The sequence below is a fragment of the Aythya fuligula genome, chromosome 9, assembly GCF_009819795.1.
Source record: "Aythya fuligula isolate bAytFul2 chromosome 9, bAytFul2.pri, whole genome shotgun sequence".
In the NCBI taxonomy this organism is placed as follows: domain Eukaryota; kingdom Metazoa; phylum Chordata; class Aves; order Anseriformes; family Anatidae; genus Aythya; species Aythya fuligula.
Genome location: NC_045567.1, coordinates 16698121 through 16704120, shown reverse-complemented (window position 1 = coordinate 16704120; position 6000 = coordinate 16698121).

Below are 6000 nucleotides of genomic sequence, written 5' to 3'. Positions count from 1 at the left end.
TCACCTCGCCGCCATCCCACGACCCTCCGTGGTGCCTCACGGGCTTCCTCAAAGGGCAGATTTTTCCCCTGCGCTCTCATTCCCTGGGGTCCTGTAGCAGCAGGCCCAGCCCGGTGCCCCGGCTTGCTTTCCCACAGCGCAGCGTTATCTCACCATCTTCCCCCTGGGCGCTTACTGGTGGCTGCTACCAACATTCGAGGCAGGAACGTGTTGCAGCACCTCGGCCTCGCCGCGTGGCTCATCGGCTTACGAAGGCTTTGGCTCCTCTGCCTCTTGCAGTTTCGGCGAGGAGCAAAGGCCCGCCCCGCGCTCGTTTGCCTCAGCGTTAATCAGGAGTGACTGGCCGAGGGGATGGAGCCACCCCGGGGTGACTCAAGGAGGGGAGCACTGGGTGGGAGCCAAGCAGTTCCTCAGGCACCTCCGTCTGCTTCCTGCAGCCCACCCATACGGAGAGGGGCCATGGGTTTGTGCCGGAGTGTCTGAGCACCCCTGGGAATGCCTCGACCACAGCAGCACCTCGGTTCAGGCAGACCCTCATCGCTTTGCCATTGCTCAGGCCGCAGGGAGCCACCTGGCTTCTTGGCCTGAGGACACAAGCCGGGGGCATAGAGGGGAGTGAGACAGATTTATTGTCGTAAATAAGCTAAAAAACATCTCTCTCCTTAATAGATACCCATCTGCTGGCTGTGTCACAACCAATGTGGTCTTGCCCCACCTGTCCTTCAGCTTCTCCAGTCTTCTCCCGAGCCCTCCATACCTCTGGTTGGGAAATCCACCGCCAAAGATCAGGACTGGTGGGTTCCCATCTCCTCCAGACAAAGCAGCGCCTGCAGGAATGCCGGCAGCTCCCCCCGGGCAGGGGACAGGGCTGCTCTGGCTGTGTTTATCCATGGAGACCCCAACCCCAGCCAGGAGGGCCAGAGCTGAGAAAGAGTTGAAGGGAACAGCGGGGAAAGAGATGCCGAGGTTGGTTGGATGTTAAAGCAGCAGGGTTGGGGTCTCGTGGCCTTGCCTCCTGGATGCCATCAAGCCTCATCCTCAGCAATCTTCCCTGCTTACCTACGGCCAAACCCCTTCAAAACCCAGCCCTTCGTCCCACTCCCCAGAGCCAGCAGCAGGACGAAGCCTCCCAGGGATGCTCAGAGTGGTTTTGGACAATAAATCTCCGGGTCCTGGCGTGCTGGGGTGCAGGCAGGGACACGGATCCGCAGCAGGACGCTGCGGCCGGGCACGTCCTGGCTGAAGGCGAGCGGGGAACGGTGGCCCCGCTGCCGGCTGGCAGGCGAAGCGGTGAATGAGAGCGTAACTTATCAGTATTACCTCATGTGAAAGCCCTGCGCCTTTGTATCTCAAGCAAACCCTGGCCATTATGTCCGCGCGGGCCCGCATTGTTGTTCTGCCTGGCTGCAGAAGGCCGGGGCTGTGGAGCCCCGCACGTCCACAGGGCTGGGCTGGCTCCTGCCCTCAGCCTCCCCCCCATGCGAAACACTCAGGCCCCTTGCCAAAATAAGGCCAGAAAGCCCCAAATTGGCTCCAGTGGGATTACAGCCCTAAGAGGGCCACGGCAACCCCCAGAGCGGCAGGGATGCAGCTCCGCACATCCCTCACGTGCCCACCTCCACCCCGGCCCGGTGTGCTCCGGGGAAAGCCCCATGGTTTCGCCCCAAAGGACCGATGCCAAGCAGGATTCCCAGCAGTTCCTTGGAAATCAGCTCGGGGCGTGCAGGGCAAAGCAGCCAGTGCTGCGGGGTTTCTTCCGAGCCAGGCGTGGGAGGTGCTGCCAAGCCACGGCCAGCCAGAACCTGGCCCCGACGTGCCCGCGGCGCTGACAGCAGAGCCCCGGGGATATGGGGGCGGTGCGGGGGGAATATTGGGGCCAGGCTGGGTGTCTGTTCCCCCTGTGGTCTGTAGGGTCCTCCCCGATGGCTCTCCATGAGGCTCAGCACCCTCTGGTCTCATTCTTCCTCTGTGGGGACAAGCGTGGCGGTGACATCCCACCGCTGGCCTTTCCTGGCCATCACCTCTGCAGGCAACAGCCCTTCCCAAAGGGATGCCCAGTGCCAAAACCAACAGGATTAGGCTGATTCTGGGGACTTATTGCAGCTGATATTTTCCCATTTATTTTGTTTTTTGTTTTTTTTTTTTGAGGGCAATCGTCTGGAAAAGGGAGGACAAAGAAGAATGTGGCATTTAGGTCAGAAAATCCCAACAACCTTCTCCTGTGTTAGTTGCTGGCAGCTGGAGGCGACGCAATTCACATCCTCCGTGGCTGACACAGGGGGAGACTCACAGCGTGTACTCACCAGTGCATCGTAATTGCCTATTTTTTTTATTTTTTTATTTTTTAATGTTCAATTAAAGCCTGAGAAGTCATGTTTCCACTCCAGCCCTGGAGCACAGCCATCCCCACGCAGCCCTGGGGAGAAGAAACACCCAGGAAGTCGGGAGGTGGCTGGAGCATCCCGGGTACCTCAGCGTGGCAAACCCCAAATGGCAGCACCAGCACAGGGCTTTCCCTTCTCCCCTTGCCCTCCCTACCCTGTGGGGTTTTGGGAAGGGACAGCGTGGCCCCGTCCCCTCCTGCTCCATCAGGGCAGCTCCCCATCCCGGTGCCGCTTTGGGACGAGGGGATGTTGGACGCGCGTGTGTCCTGGACCAGAGCCTTCTCCTACACCCAAAGGAGACGGAGGGGAAAATGTAAAACCATTTAGTGTTTCCTGTAATACCTCATCCAGCAGAAGCATCCAAAATAAACACCGGGGATGTTCAAACAGGCCGAAAGCTGCCATCGGCGTTGCAGGCGCAGAGACCCGGGCCAGTGGCTGGAGAGGAACCCGCAGCCCATGGGGGCTCCTGCTCTGGGGGGGCTCCCGGCATCCAAACACCCCAGCCCCTGGCTGCCCCTGCCCTCGGGGCTGGTGTTTTCCCAGAAATCTGTCTACGGAGCCTGAAAAATTCCCCCTTGAAACTGCTTCTTGCTGAGCCTGCAGGCTCCAGACCCCCGGAGAGGGACTGCAAAACCTGTAGAAAACTGCGAGCTGATGAAATCTCCCGTCACATCACCTTGAACCCCCCTCCCCCCCCCCGTGGTGCTCTCTCGGCAGCTGCCAGCCCACATCTTGCTCCTGGGCACTGCCACGGGGTGCTGCTGGAGGGGGATTTGCCTGCTCCATCCCGGCGTGCAGGGCACAGCCCGGACACACGTCCTCCTGACGTTCCTTGAGGCTGGCATCCACGTTTCTGCCTTAATTTTAAGCCGGCTCAGGCGGGCAGAGCTCGGTCGTGTTTTAAACCCTCTCAGGGGTCACCCCATGGGACGTGAGCCAAATCTGGCGCTTCAACAGAGTGGATCCCGAGGGGTTTTACAGGAGCCAGCTCCCCCCAGCATCACTCACCCCTCCTGTGGGATCAGGCAGCGGCTCTGCAGAAACACCCACGCTGTCACCACGCGCGGTGACACCGTGACCACCTCCCCCCACCCCGCATCACGCTGGCACCAGTCACGCTCCACGAATCCCTCTCCATCCATCCTCCGGCATCCCCCGCTTCTCCCCTCAGCAGGCAGCCCGCTGTGGGGCCACTCGGTGGCTTTTCCTAATTTGCAGCCCCGCAGCAAGCAGCTCCCTGCTTTCTGCGGCTTCCCATCGCTTGCAGCTCGGGGGCAGAGCTCCGCGCAGCGCGGGGCTCCTCGCACCTTGGGTGATGCTCTCGGGAGAGGGGCGAGCGGCTCGTACCTGAGCTTGACAGAGTGACACGGGGACACCTCACACCCAGCTGCTGCCACACGGGGACGTTAGGTGACACGCAGAGCACTCACGTGGGGATTTTCACACCTTTCACACCTTCACACCTGACCCCCAGCTCTCCATCCTTCCTGGTCACGCTGAGCTGGAGCCTAGGGGAAGCCCCCAGCCACACAGGCACCATCCCTTCAAGGGTTAAAGGCTGTCAGGCCCCCATCCCAAAAAGCAAAAGGTTTCCCTGCTTTTAACCCCTTCCAACCCATCCCTTCTCTCCCTCCCAGGAGTTTTTTTTGCCGGCGCGAAGCCGCGCCGGTGGATTCGGTCTGGTTCTGGTTAAGGGCAAGGCTTTGTGTGCGCCACGTCTCTGACTGCAGCTCATTTCGGCAGGGCAGGCGGAGTGATTTGAATAACAACACTAATTGGATTTATAAAGAACAGCCCCCCCCCCCCCCAACCTCCCTCCCCAGATCCGAGGCTGTGCGCGGTGTGACAAAGAAAACACGCTAATGAAAACCACGCCGGTGGAAGCCTGGCGGAGCGCGGCGGCAGGACCCGGCCGTGCTGTGGCACTCGTGGCCACGCTGGGATGCTCCAGCACGGGGCTGGCAGAGCCACAGCCGCCTGCCTCCCTTCATCCCACGGCTGCTGGGGGGCTCGCAGCCAGCAGCTTGCAGCCCTTCCTCCCCGGGCAGTGCCCCCAACCCCATGCCCTGGCTTCTTCCTCGCTTTGGGGTCCCCTGGGAGAAGCTGGGGCTGCTCTCAGCATCCAGGCAGGACCCTGGGGCTTCGTGCACCAGCCCCAGGCTGCAGGGACCCGCAGCCCGGCTCTCCTTCCCTTTGGGATTTTTCCCCAAGCGGGGCAGTGCTGCAGAGCATCCCTCCTGCTGCCTGGGAGAGGCTGCGGGAGGTGAATACCGAGCCCCGGGAAGAAAGAAGGGGGCCTCTCTGCTCCGTGCCTGCCCCCGCGGTTACCTGGCACCCGGGGCCGGCTGTAACGCTACCTCCATCGCCTTTATCTGCCTGCACGCAGACGAATGCCCAAGCACAACTTTGCGCTCCAAAAAGCCCAAGTTGTCTCCACCTGGCAGGCGCAATGGAAAAACCACCGAGACCTTCTCCTTCCAGCTCCCGTTCGCGTGGAGCTGAAAAGACGATTCCCTGCAAAGTGGCCTGTGCCCAGTAGCCCGGGCTGTGGAGCAGAAAACCACAGACCCCCAAGGAGCCCTGCCAACCCCCCCCCGTGGAGGCAGAGCAGAGCCTGGAGAGACCCAGAGAAGGGGCAGCTCCTGCAGGAGGAAGGGACTGGCCTGGAGCTGACCCTGGGGAGAGGGGAAAGAGCCTGGAGTTTTCCCTTTTCTCGGGGCAGGGATGTGGGGGCACCTCTCTGCTTGAGCACGAAGAGCATCCCTGCGGTTTGGGGGACCGGGGATGGGGCTGGGTGCTCTCAGCACTGCCAGGAAGAGGTCCTGGTGCCAGGCACGGTGCTGGAGGCACAAATCCTGCCCTCGGACGTGTGTCCCAAGCCCCTGCAAGCAGCCGGGGCTGATCCCCAGAGTCCCAGCCTGAAGCCTCCAGCTCGGGCAGCAGGTGGGAGAGCTGGTGGCCGGGCTGCACGGCCGGGTTTGTCCCCGTGAGTCCTGTCCCCAGCAGTGACCGCGTGACGCTGACTGTGTCCTGCAGAGGAAATCAGCTGCAGTTGTCACGAGCCCCGTGGCCGGGGGTTATCAAGCCCCCCAAACCCACCAGGGGAGCAGAGGAAGAGGTCAGGTCCCCCCTCTGAGCCGAGGCATCCACCTGTGTGCCCACGGGCAGCCCCGCTGTCACCACGTCCCTGTGCGTCCCCAGAGCCCCTGCCGGGGAGGGCAGTGTCCCCCTCTCCTGGCAAACAGGGATCTGGGAGGTTTAATTCTGAATTAACCCTAGATGTGGAAAAAAAAAAAAAAAAAGTAGAAAATTAAAAAGTGTGTTTTTTTTTTTTCTTCTTTTTTTCACTCATTTCTGCCTTTGGGACTTAACCCCCCTCCGGGACCCCCCCCTGCATCCTGCAGCGGCCACCCCCTGCCCTTCCGTGGGGGTCACCCAGGGGAGCGGGGGGAGCCGAGGGGTTGTGGGGCGGAGGGGCAAGGGGAGGGCAGGCAGCTCCCAGGGGGGCCCGGGGGTGCTGCGGGGGGGGCTCAGCCAAATGCCCCCCGCTTTCTTTCTTTTTTTTTTTTTTTTTTTTTTTTTTTTGTTGTTCTCCAGCTCCCCGAGCCCGCCG